Below are 20,886 nucleotides of genomic sequence, written 5' to 3'. Positions count from 1 at the left end.
TTCCTCATGTGTGTTCTCCTTGGTGTGTGCTTGCACTAGATTATTGTGAATGATTGAAGGACCCGATTAAGTGATTATTACTTTTTAACTAAGTCTGTCTATATAGAAGTCATAGCGAATTTATGTGTACTTAACTAGTATAATAATAAAGTAACCAATGAATGATTGAAGTGAATGTGGTGAATGCTTGTACTTGCGATGTCGTGATTGAGTTGGTTAAGTATAGGAAGTGTTTGTCGTCTTTCCAGTGGTATTGATTACGTGTGCCCAATGACGTGTAGATAGCTAGCGATAGTGTGTGGTTGTTCACGGTGTCTCGCTATTTATTAGTGTCCGTTCGCTATTGTGTGCTTTAGAGTGTCTTGTGCTATTTTCCATCATATTCATGCATATGTATCATGCATCTCATTTAGGACCAAGAGATGATGATCGTGCAAAATGAAGGACGTGGAGCAGAGCTGACTACAAGATGAAGTTGGTGGACAGCCCGAAGATGGACGGATGAAATAAAAGCCAAGATAAGGGATGCTTGTGAAGCGAGTACCCTCTAGCAAACACTAACTAGTGTTGTACTCTAGACAAGCCCAGATTTTATATATAACCGTTATAAATGCTATTTTACTACAATTATGTTTGTAGGCTTGTATTGTGCATTAAGTGTAGGAGTTGTTTGAAACCCTAGATGCATGAACTCAAGTTCCTTTATGAGATGGACACTAGTATGCTAGGTCGAGTAGTTGCTTTGCTAATTAAGGATCTCGATAGAAGTCGAGTGATTTTTCTAGCACTCGCACAAGGTCAGGAATTGGTTGTGTTCATCTTAAAAGGGGGAGTTATGATTGTCTGTGGACTCGGGTCCCTAGGGGATGCCTTGTCTATGAGACAATATTGGAATAAGGATTAATGTGCGATACCATGTGTCAAGCATTTGAATGTACTAAACACATACCGAGAAATATGATAATCGGTAAGCCTAGTACCTGATTTAATCCAGGCGTTGACTTCTCTCCTCACTTGTCCTGAGACGTGGTCACCTATTCCAGATACGGTGGGTGCAAGGGTAGCCACTGCATGGTGGTAGGTGGGGTCAATGGGGCATTGCATGCCAAGGCGGTGGGCCCTGACCACGAACGGAGGATCAATGGGAACAGTTGATGTGTGTGAGGATGGAGTGCCCCTACACGTCGTGTGTTTAGGTTTACCATGCAAGGTTAAAAACTCGATTCGAATCATCTGCTTCTTGTAGCTAATGAGACTGTTTGATCCATTGTACTGCATTCAGTAAGAAGTATAATGAGGTTTCATGATATAAAGTGTTGCTTGCACTAAGGAACATTATAGAACTTGAAAAGCTAAAACTTGTTTTAGACTCAACTAGTCCTTTTAGCAAAGCAAACCTCTCAACCAAACATCTTCATAATCTAGAGGTAGAGGAGTCACTACAAGTAACTGATAAATGTTCGTGGGTAAAATTAAGAACATGGGTACCGACGTTCTTACTTGAGTTAAGTTCATGGGTTATGTTATGAACGTGGGTACCGACGTTCTTAATTTAAATTCGTGTGCCCTGGCTAAAACCGTCGAACTTAACGAGTTAGAAACGTGGGTACCCACGTTCTTAAGTTAAGTTCGTGGGCCATATGGACACCGTCGAACTTAATAAAAAAAACCTAAATCCCCTAACCCACCCACGCGTGACTCTCTCTCTCACCTGCTGCCTCATTCCCGCCCACCATGCCGCCGCAACAAAAAAAGCGTCGCCGCCCCTCCCCTATCGTCGCGCTCGCCGCCTCTCCTTGCGCCTCCCAGGTTGCCGCCGCGCGTGAAGACGGCTCACTCGAGCTCTGGCTCGTCTCCCCGGGCTCCGTCGGCTGGCACAACCAGCTCGTATGCTTCCCATAGCCCTGCTGTGTCCTGCGAGGAGTCTAAGGATTGTCTCTGGCCTGATCGGGTGTTTGCTTGGGTGCAGACTATACAGGGGAACGACGAGTCGAGGGTCACATCACTGGTGTGGGGGCGGAGAGGAGGTGAAGCGACCGGCCGGCTGCTCTCGTCCAGCGTTGATGGGTCGGTTTTTGAATGGGATCTATTCTACCTGCAGCAAAAGGTGTCTCTATTCTCATGCTTACACTCGATTTTCTCGTGGAATTGTCAATTCTGAACTCTTAGATGCTGGGATATGCATAAAGCTGGTAATTGGTGTATGAACATGTTGTAATTATGTTTGTATAGTGCAATAATAGTCCATAACCTATCGAGTGTATTTAATCACTAGTGATGGCACTTAGATTTCATATTAGGTTTCACCATTTGATCTTCATCGGTCTCCTTATATCTTTTCTCGTTTCGTTGCAATGTGATATCAATTTTAGGTTCATGGATATAATTATAGTTAGTTTGTTGTTCTCTTTTGTAGATTGTTCTAGATACTGTTGGAATTCCAATCTGGCAAATGGCAATGGAACCTTCAGTTGATGCTAAAAATACTGAAAATAATAGCTCAGAGTTTGCTGTCAATGGCCATCTAGACCAAAATGACTCTAGCGATTCTGCCTTAAGTAACATTGATGATGGTGACAACTCTGAGGATGAAGATGGTTCTACCAACACAATATCTTCATATCATGTGAATGATTTCCAACGACTGGTTCTTGCGTGTGATGATGGTTCTGTACGATTGTATAATGTGCCTGAATCAGGTGCATTGACTTACTATAGGTCTCTTCCAAGAGTGAGCGGTATGTGTTATATAAATTCTTTTTTCTGTTATTTTGACAATAAATTCAACACAGATAGTTACGTTTGTGTGTTCTGTACAATTACGTTTGTGTGTTCTCACTGGGCAGACTCTAGTTATGATTTTGGTGTATTTTACCTAATTCTTGTTTGGGCAGTGACTTGTTTGGGCATATGGCTGCTCGTTAGCTCTTCATATTTCTCTGCACGCCAATTCTACTGTAACTGGATGTTGCTATTGCCATTTCATTTTATAGGAGATGGTGCCACATTGGAATCAGTTCCAGACCTTGTGAAGGCAATGTACCTAAACGTTGAAAGCTTCCCTTGTGTGAGGCTGTTGAATCTTTCTGGTGAAATTGGCTGTTCTAGTGAGTCTGCACTCTACATGTATCTAGTCTTCCATCTTCTGCCATTACTAAAGCTAACCTCCCCATGCCATTAAGAATAACCGGTTATTAAAATGACTTTTATGTTGTTACATCCTGGAAGTGAGAAGGTCATTGCACCAATTGTAAGACTTAGAAAAGGCAGTGATCAATTGGTTCAACCATCTACTATTCTCCTTTCTTTAGATCAGATGTCAGATTTCTTTCTGAGGTACATGGTAGCACAACTGCAATTATTCACATATTTTTGAGTTTATATGTGCTTGTGAAATGTGAGGTGTTGAAGTTTGCCCTTTTGCCTTGGTACTAACCGAAGGAAGTTAAGCTTTTTTCCTTGAAAAGTCATAAAACCTTTGGGGTGTTAAGAGATGTTAATAATAATATTTGGTGCTATTATCCAGGGTATCCAATGATCCAGAACTTCACCAGGGTGGCTGGTGCATTGGTTGAGTCAAATGGTGTCAACAATGACTTACAAGGTCACTATTCTGAACCAGCATCTCTGTTTTCTTATGTTATTTACATTTTTTTGCATGATGATCCCTAAGGATGTACTGCATTTTTCATGTATATAGAGCTGTCTCCTGATAGAAAATTTACACAAGATGATTTTGCACCCTACTCAAATCACAACCATGATTGGAATCCTGCTGTAAGTAAAACAGGCTTGGTTACACTGATGCCACCCTCTCAAGAGTCAAACTTGCTGCTTCTTTGCAATGTAAAAGTTAAATTTTGTGTTGAATGTGCCTCAGTTACTCTATTATCATGTAGGGATCAGGTATCATGTGGAACAAATATAATTTTCCTGTATTTCTACTTTCAGAAGAGAGTACAAACACTCTTCAAAAGGTAGTTTTCCTTCATTTTTGTTGCATACCTTTTTATTTTCAAAGTTCTGTTTGTCTAATCTCTTGTACCACATTTATATATTGATGATGACTATCAATAAAATATTTTAGAAAAAAATGAGAAGACTGGCAATGGATATAAATCAATTGTTGCAGAATTCGACCTTGTTATGCAGGTTTGGATTCCTTTTTAGTCCTTATTATGTCGCATACTCTTATTGACAACAGAAGCATGACCTTTGATCAATTGGGACTACTCTTTTTCTAATCGACATGAACTTCAGACAACCAAAGCTCAAACACATGATTCAGCATCCTGCCTCAAAGGACAATCATGCTTGCCCTTAGGTTGACACAGGTGTGTTTTTTCTCCTTAGAGATAGTTTGCAAGTTGCATAATCATGTACACTATACGCTAATACAGTAAAGTTCAAAATTGTCTGTCTGAAGCTACTATATGCACCTACAAAGTGTCATACCTCTATATTTAGTTTTTATATGTTATATCATTGTTTGAATACTCATACTTGAAGGGCAGTGTATGGACTTCATTACCGCCACTTAAAAACGGATCTACAGAGCATCTGAAACCTTTAATATTGGCTATTGCGTCTCAAGACTCTGCATCATTTTTTTGGGACCGTAGTCTTGGTTCAGATTCTCCCATATCTGTAAGTTGCTAGTTTGCTAACTGTATGTGATTGTCCTATTTATATTATTTATTTGCCAGGGATAATTTTGAGTTTCACAGGGATTGATTGCTTTGCTCACTGCTGTTGATGCTCTTTCTCACATTCATGGTCTAAGCAAGCTTAAGAAACAGGTATGATATGACTACTAAAATTTTGTTTGTTAGTCGCTTCCATAATATTATGCTGGATATTCTTTTCTATCTTACTTAGAGCAGGTATGCAGCAGATCATGTCCACCATTTTATCTTTACCTCTTTTATATTTGTTGTAAGGTTCAAGCTACTGGTATCTTTGTTAATGTTCTCATTATCTTATACCCTAGCTTACACATGGAGTGGTACATTTAATATGGTTCTTCATATCACTCTCTGAATTTACGTGTGATTGGTTTCTGAAGAAACATCTTCCTGACATTTTCCCTAATTCTTATACAGCTTGTGTTCGCTGTTTTTAATGGTGAGGCCTGGGGTTATCTTGGTAGTCGAAAATTCTTACAGGAATTAGATGAAGGCGCTGCTTCTGTGAATGGAATTAGTAGCTTAATGATTGACCAGGTGAGTGCCAGAAAAATTAATACAGGCAGAGACAGCCTCAAACTACAGTTAATCATTTTTAATTTTTCAAACATATATAAATCCTGTTTTCGTCACTTTTTTGGGTATTGTGTCATGATATTTGCTTTCTGCAGAGTTTGTCTGCCAATTCTAATGAATTCTCTTTTCGAAATTTTACTGACAGCTTTGAATCACAAGCGATATACATATCTGTTTGAATACCATTCCCATCCTCACTTGTTATTTGATCTCTCTTTGGACATATTTAGGCACTGGAGATTGGTTCTATTGGCAAGGCTATACTTGAGGAATATCCATCATTTTATGTGCATGTTGAAGGGGTAAGGATTTTTGGAAGTGCACTGTAACTGTAAGAGCTGAAATGGCTGATTGCCACATGGTGCAGTTAGAATGTTGCATTCAAATATTATTTTTTGTGTGGTGCAGTGGTGCTATGTCAAAACAACTGTACCATTTTCTTTTAGTGTGATATTTGAGCTAGCCAATTTTTACCATGGAGATTTTATTCGTTCTAAATTGTACATAGTTTTGGCTTTTTTCTAGATACATTTTTTACTATCTTGTATTTTCTGGCAGCAGCGATGGGTATGTTTATATTTTCTTACTGGTGTAAGCGGGCTTCTGTTATTTATTGCATATTCTTTCCTACGTATGCAAATAGTTTTTTTTGCATCTGTCTTGTTTCTGTAATTATTTATCATAATTTCTAGTGGTGTGAGCTGGCATTGCCATTATTTCAAATTTTGGTATCTTTTCCCACTATTGGCAGTTTAATCAGATGCTGGGATTCAACATCTTTCCATGAAATGTATCGTATCACTGTTGGATTGGGAGGGGCTAGTACCACACCTGAACTTATGTATTTAGACTTGTGTGAACTTATGTATTTGAACTTATATATCTATGTGTTTGAAATCTGTATTGTATGTGATATTCTATGTGTCTAATTTTTCATTTCTGTATTTTTTATTTTTTCCTGGAAAAGCGTTAAGAACGTGAGTACCCACGTTCTTAACGTTAAGAACGTGGGTACCGTCGAACTTAATGGGCAGCCCTCGCCGACCCACGTAGGACCCATAAGTTCGACGACCACCTGTCCCCGTCGAACTTAAATGTAACAACGTGGGTGCCGTCAAACTTACGGGAAAAAATTCGACGGCCCCCGTCGAACTTAAAAACCCACGTTCTTAATGTTAAGTTCGACGGTACCCACGTTTTTTATGTTAAGTTCGACGGTACCCACGTTCTTAATGTTAAGTTCGTCGGGGCCGTCGAACTTAATTCTCTAAGTTCGTCCAAAAATCGTCGCCGGCTATATTCGTCGGTAAACCCACGTTCTTATGGTAAGTTCAACGGCCTATTACATTAAGTTCGACAGTTTTTCACCCACGTTCTTTAACCAGTTTCCTGTAGTGAGTAGACTCTCACACTGGGTAAGTCTAGCTGAGATTAGTATACTCACCATTTGCTTGTGGCATAATTTTACAGGTACTTCCTTGGATAAAATGGTTACTGGTGTGACTTGGCCTTCCTCCCTGCCACAGGGATGGATGGTCGAGTGGGCTCCCACCTCTGCAGGAGAGGACCAGGAGAAGTGACTTGGCCAGACTTCGTCGTGTTACTCAGTATCTTCGTTAGTTATTTCTGCTGCATAAAAAACTATGGTTTACTTCTTCTGAAACTCCGATAATGTATTAACTATTGGTAGTTCCTTAATCTGTGGTATTGTGCTTTATTGTATTTCTTTATGTTTCATCTTCGCGTGAGCAAGTGGTACTTGATCCTTGTTGAGTGGTTTTATCAAACTAAATCTGACGGACTAACAGTTTATTCTGATTTAAGTGCATCGTTGCCTCTAAGACGAGTCTTAGGCACTTATGCTAGAATAATCTGGGCGGTTCTGCCACAAGACCCAACGGAAGAGACTAGCTAGAGGGGGTGAATAGGTGATCTTGCAAAAGTCACAAGTGAATAGGTGATCCTGCAAAAATCAAAAATCAACACGAAAACACAAACATGGTCTAGAATATTAGAGTTAGCACAATTTGTTCCCTTCACTTGATTGCTTTTCCAAGATGTAAATTAAACTAAGAGCACTATCACAAGTGAATAGAGAGAATTAGGAAGAGAGAAAATCGCAAGAAAGTAAATGAACACAAGACACAGACGATTTTTCCTATGGTTTGGTCAAGCCTGAAATACTTGCCTACTCTACGTTGTGGTGTGCCAATAGACAAGGGTTGCACTCAACCACTCTCAAGTGATCTAAAGATCAAACTTGAGTGCTACGGTCTTTCTTATCACTTTTATCCCCATTTGCAAGGAATCTCCACAAGTTGGAGTCTCTTACAACCTTACAAAAGATCAGAGTTACAAATCAGAGTAAGGGAGGGAGAGAGTACAAGCACACGAGAATAACGAGATCAAAACATCAATTCAACATAAAAGAGAGAAACGCAAGTGCACAATACACAAAGTATAAAGAATAGCACTAAGATGGCGCTCGAATCTCGCTAGAATCACACGATTGAGTTGTGGAAGAATGTTAGAGTGTTCAGAGGATCTTGGGATGCTTGTGTACTGAATGGAGGCACCAAGGGGATGCTTATATAGGCCAAAGAGGCCTAGGATCCATTGCCCCTTCCTTATAAAATCAGCAGATCGGGGCAATCTTTGGGCACACCAGATCGGTCTGGTGCACCACCAGATCGGGTCCACGTGATTCGAGCCCAGGATCTCATTAGGCGCCTTCCTGATCTAATGGGCATCAAACTAGTACGGTGCACCTCGGTACCAGGTGCCACGTGAGCTAATCGTTGGCCAACATGCGTCTGTTGAAGAGTAGCCGTTGGAGGCGGTTCGACGTGCCACTGGACTGTGATCAATAAAGGACCGGTGAATTTAATAATTAAATTCTCCAGAGCTCAGTGTTCACATATGGAGACAGTCTGGTGCACCCTAGACCGGTCCGATGCGCCAGGTTGCCAGACGCCTAAGTCCATGCCCCCATGGACCTAGTCCGGTCCACCACCGGACCAGTCCGGTGACGCCCAGACCAGCACAACTTAGGCTCTTTTGAGCCTAAGTCCTCCAATCTTTTTAGGTTATTCTTGGGAGCTTCCCTATGACTTAGACAAACATAATTAGCATAAAATACAATTGACAAGTGTGATAAACGTACCTATTTGCCATAGTTTCTCCAGGATTTGCAATATGGCCAAAACCATGTCCAAAATGCACTTTTTTGCTACACAAAGAGTTAGAACCTAAAAGCAAGTACTAGAAACCTTGTAATGGACATATGCAACATGTCTAAGGGTACAAACCTCATAGATTTACCATTTCATTCCAAATTGCAGTTTATGGCCTCCTGTTTAGCTCAACCTTAGTCTAATATGCACTTTTGTCATAGAATACAGCTAGAGCTCAAAGTAAAGTGCTAGAAACATAGTATCAGGCATATGCAACTAACTCAAACACTCAAACATCATGTTCTTACTATTTTACAACAAGTTGCACTTTCTAGCCTCCAATTAAGGTCATATGGACATAGTGCCTACAATTGAACATGTGCTCATACTTGTATCAAAGCTGTAACACCCCAGGTGTTAGTAGGTTTTTGCTTGGCACCTTCACCAATCTTGTTATCACATGTAATTAAAGTAAAGCAAGTTATGTCATACTTAGAAAGCAAAGCTCTAAGTAAATACCAAGTTAGCATAAGACATTACCCTAATTACCTCAGGGTCATCAAGGGAAGGAAGCGACCAAAACCCCCAAAAATGCCCCTACCATAAGCAAGAGAAATCAAATGAGAAAACTAATTGAACCATACTATTATAAAATTGGGCCAGTAACATAAAAAGGTAACACACCAACTTTTATACCAAGATTAGTCAGCAAAACACCACAAAAAATGTGGCTAAAGTTTCCCCAAACAAGCTACAAAAGAGAGGGAAGTAAGTAAAAATCAGAACTTCAAAATTCTGAAAATCAGCCCCTCTAACTAAACCTCCAACGTTCATTAGGTTTCAGACCCTAAAACAAATAGTTCCAATGGACAAAGTTGTGACTAATTAGCCGCCCTAACTCATGTCAGAAGGTGGCATTGAAACTCGAAGCATGACATGACCAAACCATGGTGTTTGCCTCGGTAATGGTCTGTTGGACAGATCACACTTGAGTGTAACAAATCTTCTCAGCCAGTGAGTAAAACCTGATGACCCCCATACAATATCTCTAGATTAGGGTATAAGCAACAAATCATAGATGAAGATTTTGCTAAGATCAGGTTTGGACAAGCGACAATACACATGGGAAGGTGGCCAGACGAACATGTGCCAAGTGTTCGATGTCGGTTGATAGAAGTCGAACGGGCTCTATCCGTCAACCACGTGCCAACCCACACGCGTGTTCATGCTCTACGCCGTGGCCAGAGAAACACAGCCTCACACGCGCCCATGCCTATAAGTAGCAGCGCGCCCTTGGCCTCTCCTTCCCCGACCACTACCAAGCCCTTCCTCGCCGGAGTTCACAGTAGTCGAGCACACCATCGCCCGCACTGCTAGCCGAGCACCAGCCACCATGGCTCGACCGGTGCAGCCACCTTACAACCAAGCAACCGCCACCAAGAGCTTCTCTAAACCTAAGTGAACCTCCCCGGTCGGCCCAATTTGTCTCTATGCCTCGCCAGTGTAGCGCCACCGCTCGTCGGACCTCACCCGAGCGCCGGTGAATGCTGCCATCCCCCACCCGTGCACCTCCACCAAATTCCTCGCGCCGATAGCACCCTCGTCCTCCTGTGAAGCTTCCTCACCAGTGGAATCGAGCACTACCATCGCCGTTGAACGAGAATTGAAGTCACCGACGATCACCGCCGCCTACACACGTGGGCCGAGCAACTCCGACCACCAATGGCTACGTTCCGACCATCAACATGTTCGCTAGAGCCTCCCCGACCCCACCGACTACCTCGTCGGAGCTCTACCACCGTCGGTAAGCCCACCGCCCCTTTTTCCGCCTCTATCACTTTTCCGGTGAAGTAGGGAGTGTGGGTTAGATAGTTCTTAAACCTAGGGGTTTTGCAATGTCAGTGACTCATTTGAATAGTGCATCGAGGGCTTATGTGTGAGAGAATAGAAAAGAAGTAGCTAGGGACCCTAGTGCAAACTGGTTTTCCCTGTTTTCTTTAAACTAAATCTTTATTTAATTCAGGAGATAATTCCAAAATTCATAACTTGTAAGTTAAGCATCCAAATTTGGTCAACCAATTTTTGTTGGACTTTGGCTGAATTAAACTATAGAATAAAAATATGAAAACCCCTAGTACAACTATTTTTGGAATTTATTATTTAATTTAGATTTTGAATAATCAAGTGAAGATGATGGTAAAAATAGAAGGACACCTGCACTAAGGCTAAGAAAATTATGCTAGCTACTTATCTAGTAGTAGACCACAACAAAAATATTATACACATCAGAGCACCAAGTTAAGTAGGGTGTACAAATAAATTTAAGATTATGCAATTTTCTTTAGAAAATAAAAATGGGAACCAAAAAGGGGAAACAATGAGCAACTCTATTTTTACTAGAACATGTAAGTAATGTACTATTAGAAAAAATATAAAAATGATATAGTTCTACACTAGATTATGGTTCCCCCTACCCATGAGAATTTAATAGAAAATTTAAGGAATTTTTAGAAACCTTTCCTAATAGAGAAAAATTCCCAACTTTAGGAATTATTGCTCTTGTGCAAAGAAAAATCTAGAAAAATTGAGAAATTTGTTTTTTGACTTTTTTCATAAATAAAGCTAGTTATAAGCACCTTCTAGCCCCTAAACTTTAGAAAATCACCATTTAATATCTACTAGGTTTTCTTAAGTAAAACTTGGCACATAGGCATGATATTGCACATAGACATCAGCAAAAATAAGCCTTAGGGCAAAAGCCACTTCTACACAAGGGATGTAGTTGAAAGTGCCCTCTCTGCCCTAGCCCTTGTCATTTTTGTACAGGGCATACCACACCTCCTCTGCCCCCAAATTTTTAGGACAACTTAATTAAGTCATTAAGAAGACACTGTAATGTTTGTAGAATTTTTGAAAAATTCTAGAGCAGAGGTGTAGTTCAACTCACTCTTAAAAGCCTAATTAAGATAGGGAAAAGAATGCATGGAAGAGATAATCCTTAAGCTGGAAAGAAACCAATAGCAACCTAAAAGCATGATTAACACCCTTGCTGCACCTAACCAAGGTATGCAACCATTCTTAATTTAACCTTCGTTAAGAACCTTTTTCCACAAGCTAACAAGGAAGGAGCTAAAACCCCAACAAGAAGAACTTAATGTACTAGCTATCAAAATAAAGACTTCATATCATAGCATGCATACAAGTACATGTTTGTATATATATATCCTATGCAGTACATTTGTTAGATTGCAATCTCATGGACGGAGAGTACGTGTTGATTTAGGAGCAAGGAACTGAGCAAGGAGAAGCCTAGGAGCCAGCTCCCGAGCCTGTCACTAAGGAACTCCCCGCTGCACCAGCATCTGAAGGCAAGCCCCGGTTTTATGCATAACCATTATATATGTTATTTTACTGGAATTATGTTTGTAGACTTGTGATGTGCACTTAAGTGTAGGAATTGTTTGAAACCCTATATGCATAAACTTAGGTTCCTTTTTGAGATGGATACTAATATGCTAGGTCGAGTAGTTGCCATGATAATTCAGGATCTCGGTAGAAGTCGAGTGATTTTTCTAGCACTCGCGCGAGGTCAAGAATTGATTGTATTCATCTTGATAACGAGAAGTATGATGGTCTATGGACACGGATCCTAGGTGGATGCCTTGTCTATAAGATGGAAATGGAATTAAGGATTAATGTGTGGTACCGTGAGTCAAGCGTTTGAACGTACTAAACACATGTCGGAAAATATGGTAACTGATAAGCCTAGTATCTAATTCAACCTGTCCATAGACCTTCCTCCTCATTGGACCTGAGACGGAGTCTCCCATGCTAGCTATGGTGGGTACAAGTGCAGTCATGCACAACAGCGACCAGGGTCAGTGGAGCATTGTACGCCAAGGCCGTGAGCCCTGTTCTGTTGCCAGGGAATCGATGGGGACGATTGACGTGTGTGGGGATGGAGTGCCCCTACATGTTGTGTGTTTAGGTTTACCTTTCAAGGTTAAAACTCCATTTGAATCGTCTGCTTCTCGCAGCTAATGAGACTGCTTGATCCATGCCGCTACATCGAGTAAGAAGTGAAAGGAGGTTTCTTGAGATAAAATGTTGATTGCACTAATTGCTTAGAAGGAAGCAAACTTAGCAATAGAATGCTATAGAACTTGAAAATGTAAAATTTGTTTAGACTCAGCTAGTACTTTTGGTAAACCAATCCCCTCAGCCAAACAACTTCATGGTCTAGAGGTAGAGGAGTAATCTCCTCGCACTGGGTAAGTCTAGCTGAGTATTAGTATACTCATCCTTGCTTGTGGCATCATTTTCTTTTCAGGTTTGTTGCAAGATATGGTTGATGGTGTGACTTGGCCAGCCACCCTGCCACCGGATTGGACAGTCGAGTGGGATGTCGCTTTGGCAGGAGAGGACCAGGAGGAGTAGTGGACCAGGCCTTGCCCTACTCCCCACTTATCGATGATAGTTATTATCCACTGCAACGTTGAGAACAATGTTTCCTTTCTCAAAACTCCGATTGATGTAATAACTTAAGTACTTTAATTTGTGGTTTTATGTTTTATTGGCATTCTTTGTCTCACCTTCGCATGGGAAAGTGGTACTCGATCCTTGTAGGTGGCTTTATCGGACTAGATCCGAGGGATTGACAGTTTATTCTGATTTAGGTGTGTGTCGTTGCCCTCAAGGCAAGACCGAGGCACTTAGCTAGAATAATCTAGGCGATTCTGCCACAGCTGGTATCAGAGCGACTACCATTACAGAGAAGACAATAAGTCATGTATTCCAACCTTTTCTAAAAATAAAACTTGGTTAGAAACCAGTGGTGGTTAGATCGTTAGGACTATACCGCTAGACCTAGGACGAAAGGCCTTAGGAATAGTTGGCTAGCTAGGTGGCTATATAAGTAAGTCGTTCATGCTGTTACTATAATAGGAGGGATGCCCTAGGAGCACCCATATGCTTGATGAGAGGAAGTCCATACGAGCATGCATGCATATTTAATCATGATTAAAAAGATGTATTAATTAGTAAAAGAGGGAGATTGCATTAACTTAAGCCCCCCTAAAATTTTGGATAAGGACTGCTAACATGGAAGTGAACTAAGTAAATACAAGTCAATCCATGCAACCATTCCCATTTACACCCAAGCACACCTTTCTCTTTTCTATTGTTCCCCTGCACTCACACTTACCCTTCTTACACAGATGGCTTCACCTACCCCCGTCGATGGTGGAGACACCCGCTTCATCTTTGACTACCTTTCTCCAGAGGGTTTTCCCTCTATTCTGGGGGAGGTACTGGGCACAACTGGGTACCCCGCACCACCTCTGTACACGGTGCAACTATACGAGGAGCATCGGGTGCCATGCTGCGGGGTCTGGCTAACCCTGGAGCCCCACCCTCTGCAGCCTGTGTGGTGTTCGGTAGACTCCGAGATCGTCAGATTCAAGGCGGATGACACCACTGAGGCCGCATCATTGAAGGCTCTGACAACCTTCTGCGGATACCACCCACTGGAGATGATGATGCATCCGCTTGGACTCTTCCCCGCTGAAAAGAGGGATGATCTGATGTGGTGCGACTGAGTGCGCCATTCCAAGGATGTGTGGGCCATGTATCCCGACCAAGTTGGGAGGATCACTGACCAGTGCATGAGTGTGTTGTATCACCTGCAAGCCCTGCAAAGCGATGCCAAGACACATTTGACTGGGCTAGCTCAGACTACCAAGACGACCCTTGATGATAGGGATGTCTTCGTGGTTGATCTGTCCTCTGAGTTGGTGGACAAAGATCTCCAAATTGAGCAGATGGGCAATCACACTCGAGAGTTGGAGCAACAGGTGGAAATCCGGGACAACACTATTGAGGTCCTGAAGAATCAACTCCATGATGTGCAAGTGGAATTGGATGAGGCGAATGCTCATCTGGAAATGCACCATCAGGAGATGTAGCAAGAGATGGAGGCAGATGAAGACAACGAGGAGGAGGAGGACCTCGAGGAGATCGAGCTAGCTTCTAGCCTGGTCACGACTCACTCTAGAGGATCCCCTTCACCTGTGGCCAGTGCTGCTTCTGCTACTCAGGGTTAGATGGGTTACGAAGAAGTACATTAGGAAGATGTAACCTGCATAGGTTAGTGAGAGCACCTAGAGGGGGGGGGGTGAATAGGTGATCCTGTAAAAGTTCAAAACTTAAGCCACAAAAACTTGTTAAGGGTTAACACAAGTATGACCAAGTGGCTAGAGAGAACTCAAAACAAGATAACCACAAGAAAGCAATCACAGAGTTGACACGGTGGTTATCCCGTGGTTCGGCCAAGTACAAAACTTGCCTACTCCACGTTGTGGCGTCCCAACGGACGAGAGTTGCACTCAACTCCTCTCAAGTGATCCAATGATCAACTTGAATACCACGGTGTTTTTCTTTCCTTTGATCTTTTCCCGTTTGCGAGGAATCTCCACAACTTGGAGTCTCTCGCCCTTACAATTGAGTTCACAAAGAAATACGGAGTAAGGTGGGAATGAGCAACGCACACAAGACTCGAAAATCAGAGCAACAACACGCACACAAGTCGCAACAAGAGCTCGCAACGCAACACAAGGAGTTCACAACTCCACAAGAGCTCTATATGCTATCACAATGAAACGAATGCGTGAGATTGATGTCTTGGTGCTTAGAAGAGTTGTAGGAATGCTTGGTGTACTCCTCCATGCGCCAAGGGGTCCCTTTTATAGCCCCAAGGCAGCTAGGAGCCGTTGGGAACAAATCTGGAAGGCCATCTTTGCCTTCTGTCTCGTGGCGCACCGGACAGTCCGGTGCACACCGGACACTGTCCGGTGCCCGATTTGTTTCCATAAAAAGCGAAGCCGACCGTTGCCGATCGTTGCAGATCTGGCGCACCGGACAGTCCGGTGCACACCGGACAGTCCGGTGCTTCCTTCCGACCGTTGGCTCGGCCACGTGTCGCGCGCCGATCGCGCGGCCGACCGTTGGCCCGGCCGACCGTTAGCTCACCGGACAGTCCGGTGCACACCGGACAGTCCGGTGAATTTTAGCCGAAGTAGCCGGTGAAAAACCCGAGAGCGGCTGGTTTGCTCCGCGCTGGTCTGGCGCACCGGACACTGTCCGGTGCACACCGGACAGTCCGGTGCCCCAGCCCGAAACAGCCTTTGGCTGTACACAGCCACTCTCCACTTCTCTTCTTCTTCCTGTTTCTAACACTTAGACAAGAATATTAGTACACAAAACCAATGTACTAAGGCTTAGAAACATACCTTAACTTGTGATTTGCACTTTGTTCATCCATGGGCATATTTTCACATTTAAGCACTTGTGTTTGCACTCAATCACCAAAATACTTAGAAATGGCCCAAAGGCACATTTCCCTTTCAATCTCCCCCTTTTTGGTGATTTATGCCAACACAACATAAAGCAACTAGAACAAGTGCAAAATCACTTCAAATAGAATTCAAATCTATTTTGATTCATTTTTGGCATATATGGATCATCCTTTGCCACCACTTGGTTTGTTTTTGCAAATCAAACTCAAATCTATATCTCTATGTCAAACACACATGTTGAGGCATAAAGAGAGTCATTCCAAAAGAGATTGATCAAGGATTTCAAAAACTCCCCCTTTTTCCCATAATTACTACTTCTCCCCACAAGAAGCCAACTTTTGACAAGAGAGACAATAAAAGCATTTGACAAAACAAAAACTCTACTCTATTATTTTCAAAATCTCTCAAGTGGTAGCTGATCCATTTATCGCTTTGGCCTTTATTTTCTCCCCCTTTGGCATCAAGCACCAAAACGGGATCAATCTTGGCCCTTTTTAACCCCATTGCCTCACTAAAGTCTTCAATTAAGATCAAATGGCAATAAGATTTCATGAGATGAACTTGGAATTAGTTACCCTCTCATCGGAGTGCAGTGGAAGTCTTGCATGGTCCAAGTTCACCTTTCCCTTTCAATTCACCTTCGAGACTAAGTCAAGCAAACTCAAGCAAATGGTTAGTCTCAAAGGGTCAAGTTGTAACACATCTCCCCCTAAACATGTGCATCACTTTGCAACGGACTTGTGAGGTCCAGGGAGTGTTTGTACAACTTGAGCACCATAATAAGCAACAAAATGCAAAAAAGGAACATGATCAAAAGCATAAACACATGTATGCTACAATTCAATCCAAGTTCCGCGAATCTAAGACATTTAGCTCACTACGCAGCCTGCAAAAGGTCTTCTCATCTAGAGGCTTAGTGAAGATATCGGCTAGCTGGTTCTCGGTGCTAACATGAAACACTTCGATATCTCCCTTTTGCTGGTGATCTCTCAAAAAGTGATGCCGGATGTCTATGTGCTTTGTGCGGCTGTGCTCAACAGGATTCTCCGCCATGCGGATAGCACTCTCATTGTCACATAGGAGTGGGACTTTGCTCAGATTGTAGCCAAAGTCCCGGAGGGTTTGCCTCATCCAAAGTAGTTGCGCGCAACACTGACCTGCGGCAACGTACTCGGCCTCAGCGGTGGATAGGGCAACGGATGTTTGTTTCTTAGAGTTCCATGACACCAGGGACCTTCCTAAGAATTGGCACGTCCCCGATGTACTCTTCCTATCGACCTTACATCCAGCATAGTCGGAGTCTGAGTATCCAACTAAGTCAAAGGTAGACCCCTTTGGATACCAGAGCCCGAAGCAAGGCGTAGCAACCAAATATCTAAGAATTCGCTTCACCGCCACTAAGTGACACTCCTTAGGATCGGATTGAAATCTAGCACACATGCATACGCTAAGCATAATATCCGGTCTACTAGCACATAAATAAAGCAAAGAACCTATCATTGACCGGTATGCTTTTTGATCAACGGACTTACCTCCTTTGTTGGGGTCGGTGTGTCCGTCGGTCCCCATCGGAGTCTTTGCGGGCTTGGCGTCCTTCATCCCAAACCGCTTTAGCAGATCTTGCGTGTACTTCGTTTGGGAGATGAAGGTGCCGTCCTTGAGTTGCTTCACTTGGAACCCAAGGAAGTAGTTCAACTCGCCCATCATCGACATCTCGAATTTCTGCGTCATCACCCTGCTAAACTCTTCACAAGACTTTTGGTTAGTAGAACCAAATATTATGTCATCGACATAAATTTGGCACACAAACAAATCACCATCACATGTCTTTGTAAAAAGAGTTGGATCGGCTTTCCCAACCTTGAAAGCATTAGCAATTAAAAAGTCTCTAAGGCATTCATACCATGCTCTTGGGGCTTGCTTAAGTCCATAGAGCGCCTTAGAGAGCTTACACACATGGTCGGGGTACCGTTCATCCTCGAAGCCAGGGGGTTGCTCCACGTACACCTCCTCCTTGATTGGCCCGTTGAGGAAAGCGCTCTTCACATCCATTTGAAACAACCTGAAAGAATGGTGAGCGGCATATGCTAGCAAGATTCGAATTGACTCTAGCCTAGCCACAGGAGCAAAGGTCTCCTCGAAATCCAAACCTGCGACTTGGGCATAACCTTTTGCCACAAGTCGAGCCTTGTTCCTCGTCACCACCCCGTGCTCGTCCTGTTTGTTGCGGAACACCCACTTGGTTCCCACAACATTTTGCTTCGGACGAGGCACCAGTGTCCAAACTTCATTGCGCTTGAAGTTGTTTAACTCCTCTTGCATGGCCAACACCCAGTCTGGATCTAGCAAGGCCTCTTCTACCCTGAAAGGCTCAATAGAAGAGACAAAGGAGTAATGCTCACAAAAATTAACTAATCGAGATCGAGTAGTTACTCCCTTGCTAATGTCACCCAGAATTTGGTCGACGGGATGATCCCTTTGAATCATCGCTCGAACTTGGGTTGGAGGTGCCGGTTGCGCTTCTTCCTCCATTACGTTATCATCTTGTGCTCCCCCTTGATCACACGCCTCCTTATGATGAACCTGTTCATCGTCTTGAGTCGGGGAATGCACCATAGTTGAGGAAGAGGGTTGATCTTGCTCATCTTGTTCCTGTGGCCGCACTTCTCCAATCGCCATGGTTCGTATAGCGGCTGTCGGAACATCTTCTTCATCTACATCATCACAATCAACAACTTGCTCTCTTGAAGAGCCATTAGTCTCATCAAATACAACGTCGCTAGAGACTTCAACCAAACCCGATGATTTGTTGAAGACTCTATACGCCTTTGTATTTGAGTCATAACCTAACAGAAACCCTTCTACAGCTTTGGGAGCAAACTTAGAATTTCTACCTTTCTTCACTAGAATGTAGCACTTGCTCCCAAATACACGAAAGTAAGATACATTGGGTTTGTTACCGGTTAGAAGCTCATACGACGTCTTCTTGAGGAGGCGATGAAGGTAGACCCTGTTGATGGCATGGCAAGCAGTGTTCACGGCTTCCGTCCAAAAGCACTCGGGGGTCTTGAACTCTCCTAGCATCGTCCTCGCCATGTCAATGAGCGTCCTGTTCTTCCTCTCTACCACACCATTTTGCTGTGGTGTGTAGGGAGCGGAGAACTCGTGCTTGATCCCTTCTTCTTCAAGGAACTCCTCCACTTGAAGGTTCTTGAATTCGGACCCGTTGTCGCTCCTTATCTTCTTCACTTTGAGCTCAAACTCATTTTGAGCCCTCCTGAGGAAGCGCTTGAGGGTCCCTTGGGTTTCAGACTTATCCTGCAAAAAGAACACCCAAGTGAAGCGGGAAAAGTCATCAACAATAACTAGACCATACTTACTTCCCCCTATGCTTAGATAGGCGACGGGTCCGAAGAGGTCCATATGCAGCAGCTCCAGGGGTCTTGAAGTGGTCATCACATTCTTGCTGTGATGCGCTCCTCCCACCTGTTTCCCTTCTTGACAAGCTGCACAAGGTCTATCTTTTTCGAATTGAACATTGGTTAGACCTATCACGTGTTCTCCCTTTAGAAGCTTGTGAAGGTTCTTCATCCCCACATGTGCTAAGCGGCGATGCCACAGCCAGCCCATGCAAGTCTTAGCCATTAAGCATGCATCTAGACCGGCCTCTTCTTTTGCAAAATCAACTAAATAAAGTTTGCCGTCTAATACACCCTTAAAAGCTAGTGAACCATCACTTCTTCTAAAGACAGACACATCTATATTTGTAAACAGACAGTTATATCCCATATTGCACAATTGACTAACAGATAGTAAATTATATCCTAGTGACTCTACTAAAAACACATTAGAGATAGAGTGCTCATTAGAAATTGCAATTTTACCTAACCCTTTTACCTTGCCTTGATTCCCATCACCGAATATGATTGAATCTTGGGAATCCTTATTCTTGACGTAGGAGGTGAACATCTTCTTCTCCCCCGTCATATGGTTTGTGCATCCGCTATCAATAATCCAGCTTGAACCCCCGGATGCATAAACCTGCAAGGCAAATTTAGGCTTGGGTCTTAGGTACCCAACTCATGTTGGGTCCTACAAGGTTAGTGCAAATATCCTTAGGGACCCAAATGCAAGTTTTGTCTCCCTTGCATTTTGCCCCTAACTTCCTAGCAACAATTTTCTTATCCTTTCTACAAATAGCAAAGGAAGCATTTAAAGCATAATAAATTGTGGAAGGTTCATTCACTACTTTCCTAGGAGCATGAATAGCATTCTTTCTAGACACATGATGAATAGTATTTCTCTTAGGAACAACATTTCTCCTAGTAACATTTCTATCATACACATAAGAGGAACTAGGAGCAAACATGGCATGAGAGTCAAAATCATCAAAAGCATTATAACTCCTATAAGCATTTCTAGTTTGTCTCCTATCATAATACATAAAAGCATGGTTCTTTTGCACATTACTAGCCATAGGGGCCTTCCCTTTCTCCTTGGCGGGAATGGGAGCCTTATGGCTTGTTAAGTCCTTAGCTTCTCTCTTGAAGCCAAGTCCATCCTTAATTGAGGGGTGTCTACCAATTGTATAGGCATCCCTTGCAAATTTTAGCTTATCGAAATCATTCTTGCTAGTCTTAAGTTGAGCATTAAGACTAGCCAGTTCATCATTAAGCTTGGAAATTGAAACTAGGTGTTCACTACAAGCATTAATGTCAAAATCTTTACACCTAGTACAAATTTCAACATGTTCTACACAAGAATTGGATTTATTTGCTACTTCTAATTTAGCATTTAAATCATTGTTGACACCTTTCAAAGTAGAAATGGTTTCATGACAAGTAGATAGTTCAAAAGAAAGCATTTCATTTCTTTTAACTTCTAAAGCATAGGATTTTTGTGCCTCAACAAATTTATCATGCTCTTCATACAACAAATCCTCTTGCTTTTCTAAAAGTATATTCTTTTCATTCAAGGCATCAATTAACTCATTAATTTTGTCTATCTTAGATCTATCTAAGCCCTTGAACAAACATGAATAATCTACTTCATCCTCATCACTAGATTCTTCCTCACTTGAAGAAGCATAGGTAGAGTTGC

At 42.6% G+C, this 20,886-nt stretch overlaps 1 pseudogene; it reads left to right on the top strand.

Moving 5' to 3' along the window:
- The first annotated feature begins 1,731 nt into the window (after positions 1 to 1,731).
- On the top strand, positions 1,732 to 5,759 carry LOC103638378 (nicastrin-like; annotated as a pseudogene).
- Positions 5,760 to 20,886: the final 15,127 nt, after the last annotated feature.

Source organism: Zea mays, chromosome 9, assembly GCF_902167145.1.
Source record: "Zea mays cultivar B73 chromosome 9, Zm-B73-REFERENCE-NAM-5.0, whole genome shotgun sequence".
Classification (NCBI taxonomy): Eukaryota; Viridiplantae; Streptophyta; class Magnoliopsida; order Poales; family Poaceae; genus Zea; species Zea mays.
The sequence above is the reverse complement of the archived record's forward strand: the minus strand, read 5'-3'. Positions and strand labels throughout refer to the sequence as shown.